Source organism: Oncorhynchus tshawytscha, linkage group LG34 (genome assembly GCF_018296145.1).
Source record: "Oncorhynchus tshawytscha isolate Ot180627B linkage group LG34, Otsh_v2.0, whole genome shotgun sequence".
In the NCBI taxonomy this organism is placed as follows: domain Eukaryota; kingdom Metazoa; phylum Chordata; class Actinopteri; order Salmoniformes; family Salmonidae; genus Oncorhynchus; species Oncorhynchus tshawytscha.
Window position 1 is genome coordinate 4052051 of NC_056462.1, and position 6972 is coordinate 4059022.

General features: G+C 42.8%; 1 protein-coding gene across 1 annotated transcript in view; it reads right to left on the minus strand.

The window, feature by feature from the left end:
• Window positions 1–981, minus strand: part of LOC112231585 (F-box only protein 41-like) — a 134202-nt gene extending 133221 nt beyond the window's left edge. Inside the window, exon 1 of the mRNA XM_042312104.1 lies at window positions 667–981. The gene's annotated coding sequence lies outside the window, so the exon portion shown is untranslated. The remainder of the gene's footprint in view (window positions 1–666) is intronic.
• Window positions 982–6972: the final 5991 nt, after the last annotated feature.

Consider the following 6972-nt stretch of genomic DNA (forward strand, 5'->3'; position numbering starts at 1 on the left):
TTAAAAGCTTTAAAAAATGTGCAAAAATAGGCTGGCTACATTACACGTTATCCGCTGAATAATGATTCCACCCGAATAGATTGTATCATGTTATGATGGGCATGGGCCAGATTGTCACTAACCGTCACGTAGCCTATGAGAAGCGAATTAGGCCGGTGACATAATGGATTCCGAACATTCGAATGACAACTGATTGATTAAGTGACAATTACGCACGTGCAATGAACGGCTATACATATTGATTGCAACAATCGCACTGACTGAACGTTATCAGTCTTCGTATGGGTGTGAAGACCCAAAGACAAGTGGCATAGGTAGCATACCGCAGCAGGAACATGCTGCTTGACTGTAGCCTGTCATTCATCAATTTAAATAACCCGAAGAAAAACAACATAGCGTAACATTGACAAATATCAATGCAGTCGTGTCGATACGGAGGACAACGTGTCCGGCGCGGGTAGTAGCGTAACACTAGCAGCATGCCCTGATTTTCTTGCCTACCATTTTCTACAGTGCACAGACCATCACTTGTGTGCTGCCTGCTAGCTCTAATTATGCGTTATTTTCAGCCATTCTCTCGAACGTGGTGTCAACTGATACATACACACAAACACTTAGCACTGCCATCCCTCCAAAATATTATGTAGGGTAAAAAGCGCTTCTCACCTTGCAATTTTCTCCCCATTTCTCGCTCGAGCGAAGGAGCCGCTCCAGCATTCGTTGACGTCACACGCCCCACTCTGCAGCATAAATACAGTAGGCTTGCAATAGAACGAGAGGGCGCACTGGGAGAGCGAATGAGAGAAAATAAGGCTGTTCGAGCTCGAATAAAGATTTCTGCCCACCGAAATCTAGAAGATGAAAGACATCCCTCTACCTGTGTGATTCCCAAGGAGCCTTCATTCCTGTGAACACAGGACATTAAAACACGATCATTCCCGGGAGAACTAGGATTTGAGATGAATGCATGCATACAGAGAAAAATACTACAAACAAATACTCTCTTTTTTTTATTTTTTAGAACATCCTTTTTTAAAGCATGTCAAAGTAGGCCCAGTCACTGCAACTGCATGTACTAGTAATAATGATCACCTGTCATGTCATCTATAATGGGCTCCTCACTTTATTTCAACCAATCACATTTGATTTGATCAACAAACCAATCAGTAATAAATGTATCAATGAGATTCTCTCTTTTTTTTAAGCGCCTGTATAAACGGGTAGGCAACAGCCACAAAGTCACAGGCTAATGCACTATAAAAATCAGCAGCTAGTGCAAGAGGACTAGGAGTCCTTGAGTATGGAAGTGAGGTGTCTGTCTGTCTGTCTGTCTGTCTGTCTGTCTGTCTGTCTGTCTGTCTGTCTGTCTGTTGAGGAGTCATGCTCATAGGGAACACAGGGCCATGTGGACATCCTGGTATTTTTTTTGTGTGAAATGTTTAGTTGTTGTGTCTCTGTAATGCTACGAACCACCTAGCAATTTTATGAAGTTGGCTTTAGCTCGCCCAGATTGGGAACCTATCTCCCAACTAGCAGGGATGCAGAGCAGCATATTTGGTTTCTTTAACTAAATAATCACCAGTCAGCTTCAAGATGGCCACCATTGTTCCTGTACCCAAGAAAGAAAAGGTACCTGAACTAAACAACTTCTGTCACATCTGTCATCGTGAAGTGATTTGAGAGACTAGTCAAGGATCTTATCACCTCTACCTTACCTGTCACCCTAGACCCACTTCCATTTGCTTACCGCCCCAATAGGTCCACAGATGACGCAATCACACTGCCCTAACCCATCTGGACAGAGGAATACCTATGTAAGAACGCTGTTCATTGACTATAGCTCAGCATTCAACACCATAGAACCCTCCAAGCTCATCATTAAGCTCGAGGCACTGGGTCTGAACCCTGCCCTGTGCAACTGGGTCCTGGACTTCCTGACGGGCTGCCCCCAGGTGGTGAAGGTAGGAAACAGCACCTCCACTTCGCTGATCCTCAACACTGGGGCCCCACAAGGATGCGTGCTTAGCCCCCTCCTGTACTCCCTGTTCACCCATGACTGTGTGGCCACGCATGCCTCCAACTCAATCATCAAGTCTGTAGACGACACAACAGTACTAGGCTTGATTACCAACAATGACGAGACAGCCTACAGGGAGGAGGTGAGGGCTCTGCATGTGTAGTGCTAGGAAAATAACCTCTCACTCAAGGTCAACAAAACAATGGAGATGATCGTGGACTTCAGGAAACAACAGAGGGACCTCCCCCCTATCCACATTGACCACAGTGGAGAAGCTGGAGAGCTTCAAGTTCCTCTGCGCACATGTCACAAAAAAACTGAAATGGTTCACCCACACAGACAGTGTGGTGAAGAAGGCGCAATAGCACCTCTTCAACCTCAGGATGCTGAAGAAATTTGGCTTGCCACCTAAAACTGTTACAGGTGCACAATTGAGAGCATCCTGCTGGGCTGCATCACCGCCTGGTATGGCAACTGCACAGCCCGCAACCACAGGGCTCCCCAGAGGGTGGTGCGGTCTGCCCAACGCATCACAGGGGCAAACTACCTGCCATCCAGGACACCTACAACACCCGATGTCACAGGCAGGCCAAAAAGATGATCAAGGACAACAACCACCTGTGCCACTGCCTGTTCACCCCACTATTATCCAAGAAGGTGAGGTCAGTACAGGTGCATCAAAGCTGGGACAGAAAGACAGCTTCTATCTCAAGACCATCAATGTTAAATAGCCATCACTAGCACATACAGTTGAAGTCAGAAGTTTACATACACTTAGGTTTGAGTCATTAAACTCGTTTTTCAACCACTCCACAAATGTCTTGTTAACAGACTATAGTTTTGGCAAGTCGGTTAGGACATCTACTTTGTGCATGACAAGTAATTTTTCCAACAATTGTTGACAGATTATTTCACTGGATCACAATTCCAGTGGGTCAGAAGTTTACATACACTAAGTTGACTGTGCCTTTAAACAGCTTGGACAATTCCAGTAAATGTCATAGCTTTAGAAGCCTCTGATAGGCTAATGATTTAATTTGAGTCAATTGGAGGTGTACCTGTGGATGTATTTCAAGGCCTACCTTCAAACTCAGTGCCTCTTTGCTGGACATCATGGGAAAATCAAAAGAAATCAGCCAAGTCCTCAGAAAAAAATTAATTGTAGACCGCCACAAGTCTGGTTCATCCTTGTGAGCAATTTACAATCGCCTGAAGGTACCACGCTCATCTGTACAAACAGTAGTACGCAGGTATAAACACCATGGGACCACGCAGTCGTCATACTGCTCAGGAAGGAGATGCGTTTTGTCTCCTAGAGATGAATGTACATTGGTGCGAAAGTACAAATCAATCCCAGAACAACAGCAAAGGACTTTGTGAAGATGCTGGAGGAAATAGGTACAAAAGTATCTATATCCACAGTAAAACGAGTCCTAGATCGACATAACCTGAAAGGCCACTCAGCAAGGAAGAAGCCACTGCTCCAAAACCGTCATAAAAAAGCCAACTACGGTTTGCAACTGCACATGGGGACAAAGATTGTACTTTTTGGAGAAATGTCCTCTGGTCTAGTGAAACAAAAATAGATCAGTTTGGCCATAATGACCATCCAAGGAACCAACCAGCCGAAGAACACCATCCCAACCGTGAAGCACAGGGGTGGTAGCATCATGTTGTGGGGGTGCTTTGCTGCAGGAGGGACTGGTGCACTTCACAAAATAGATGGCATCAAGAGGGAGGAAAATTACGTGGATATATTGAAGCAACATCAAGACATCAGTCAGGAATTTAAAGCTTGGTCGCAAATGTGTCTTCCAAATGGACAATGACCCCATGCATACTTCCAAAGTTGTGGCAAAATGGCTTAAGGACAACAAAGTCAAGATATTGGAAAAATCCATCACAAAGCCCTGACCTCAATCCCATAGAAAATTTGTGGGCAGAACTGAAAAAGCGTGTGCGAGCAAGGAGGCCTACAAACCTGACTCAGTTACACCAGCTCTGTCAGGAGGAAGGGGACAAAATTCATCCAACTTATTGTGGGAAGCTTGTGGAAGGCTACCTGATACGTTTGACCCAAGTTAAACAATTTAAAGGCAATGCATCCAAATACTAATTGAGAGCATGTAAACTTCTGACCCACTGGGAATGTGATGAAAGAAATAAAAGCTGAAATAAATCACTCTACTATTATTCTTACATTTCACATTCTTAAAATAAAGTGGTGATCCTAACTGACCTAAGACAGGGAATTTTTATTAAGATTAAATATCAGGAATTGTGAAACATTTAAACTCAGTTTATTTGGCTAAGTGGATGTAAACTTCCAAATTCAACTGTATATATGACTTATTTCCTGGCCACTTTAATAATGTTGACATATTTTGCATTACTCATCTCATGTACAGTGCCTTGCGAAAGTATTCGGCCCCCTTGAACTTTGTGACCTTTTGCCACATTTCAGGCTTCAAACATAAAGATATAAAACTGTATTTTTTTGTGAAGAATCAAAAACAAGTGGGACACAATCATGAAGTGGAACGACATTTATTGGATATTTCAAACTTTTTTAACAAATCAAAAACTGAAAAATTGAGCGTGCAAAATTATTCAGCCCCCTTAAGTTAATACTTTGTAGCGCCACCTTTTGCTGCGATTACAGCTGTAAGTCGCTTGGGGTATGTCTCTATCAGTTTTGCACATCGAGAGACTGAAATTTTTTCCCATTCCTCCTTGCAAAACAGCTCGAGCTCAGTGAGGTTGGATGGAGAGCATTTGTGAACAGCAGTTTTCAGTTCTTTCCACAGATTCTCGATTGGATTCAGGTCTGGACTTTGACTTGGCCATTCTCACACCTGGATATGTTTATTTTTGAACCATTCCATTGTAGATTTTGCTTTATGTTTTGGATCATTGTCTTGTTGGAAGACAAATCTCCGTCCCAGTCTCAGGTCTTTTGCAGACTCCATCAGGTTTTCTTCCAGAATGGTCCTGTATTTGGCTCCATCCATCTTCCCATCAGTTTTAACCATCTTCCTGGTCCCTGCTGAAGAAAAGCAGGCCCAAACCATGATGCTGCCACCACCATGTTTGACAGTGGGGAAGGTGTGTTCAGGCTGATGAGCTGTGTTGCTTTTACTCCAAACATAACGTTTTGCATTGTTGCCAAAAAGTTCAATTTTGGTTTCATCTGACCAGAGCACCTTCTTCCACATGTTTGGTGTGTCTCCCAGGTGGCTTGTGGCAAACTTTAAATGACACTTTTTATGGATATCTTTAAGAAATGGCTTTCTTCTTGCCACTCTTCCATAAAGGCCAGATTTGTGCAATATACGACTGATTGTTGTCCTATGGACAGAGTCTCCCACCTCAGCTGTAGATCTCTGCAGTTCATCCAGAGTGATCATGGGCCTCTTGGCTGCATCTCTGATCAGTCTTCTCCTTGTATGAGCTCAAAGTTTAGAGGGACGGCCAGGTCTTGGTAGATTTGCAGTGGTCTGATACTCCTTCCATTTCAATATTATCGCTTGCACAGTGCTCCTTGGGATGTTTAAAGCTTGGGAAATCTTTTTGTATCCAAATCCGGCTTTAAACTTCTTCACAACAGTATCTCGGACCTGCCTGGTGTGTTCCTTGTTCTTCATGATGCTCTCTGCGCTTTTAACGGACCTCTGAGACTATCACAGTGTAGGTGCATTTATACGGAGACTTGATTACACACAGGTGGATTGTATTTATCATCATTAGTCATTTAGGTCAACATTGGATCATTCAGAGATCCTCACTGAACTTCTGGAGAGAGTTTGCTGCACTGAAAGTAAAGGGGCTGAATAATTTTGCACGCCCAATTTTTCAGTTTTTGATTTGTTAAAAAAGTTTGAAATATCCAATAAATGTCGTTCCACTTCATGATTGTGTCCCACTTGTTGTTGATTCTTCACAAAAAAATACAGTTTTATATCTTTATGTTTGAAGCCTGAAATGTGGCAAAAGGTCGCAAAGTTCAAGGGGGGCGAATACTTTCGCAAGGCACTGTATATACTGTATTATATCTTAGCCTATGCCGCTCTGACATTGTTCATCCATATATTTATATATTCTTAATTCCATTCCTTATCTTAGATTTGTGTGTATTGGGTATATGTTGTGAAATTGTTAGATATTACTTAGATATTAATGCACTGTCGGAGCTAGAAACACAAGTGTTTCGCTACACGCGCAATAACATCTACTAAACACGTGCACGTGACCAATAAAATGTGATTTACAGACAGCTCAAGTGTTATGCTTAGAAATGCAGAATAAAATTGATACATTTCTTACATAAAATTAAGCATAATGATGATGGGGGGGGGGACTAGGGTGCATTTGTTGTGCATGCTACCTGTCTGTCACTTTGTGCAAGTGGACCATTAGCAAATTGCTACATGGTTAGGGAGGGTGACAGACAGGAATCTTTAAAAGAAAAGGGCAATGGACAAGTTAACTATTTTAATGTAACTCACTACATTAAAAAAAATGTTTACTAGCCCAACCCAATTGTCTATCAAGAAATTCTCAAAGATTGTTCCTCTGCTACCCTTGTCATTTCTCATCATTACAATCATTTTCCTTTAGATATCGAAAGAAAGCCCTAATGCTGGGTGGCATTCATTAGTGTACGCTAGGAAAACGTAAACAAGCATTACTCAGTCCCTTCCTGTTTGTCTGTTTTATTCAATGTGGTGTCTAGTGAATGCAACCCTGGTGTTTATTGTTCCCAATACGGATGCAGCCAGGACACAGTGTGCAATCAACGTGCAATACAATGCATGGATGATACTGCAGGTGTTGCCTGTCAGTGTGCGGTCTGATGTTTTGATCAGGGGGGGCTAAAGCACCACCTTGTGGCCAAATGACAAGACTGCACTCCATCGTTCACCACATCAAAGGGAAACGCCACCACTTTTCAACCT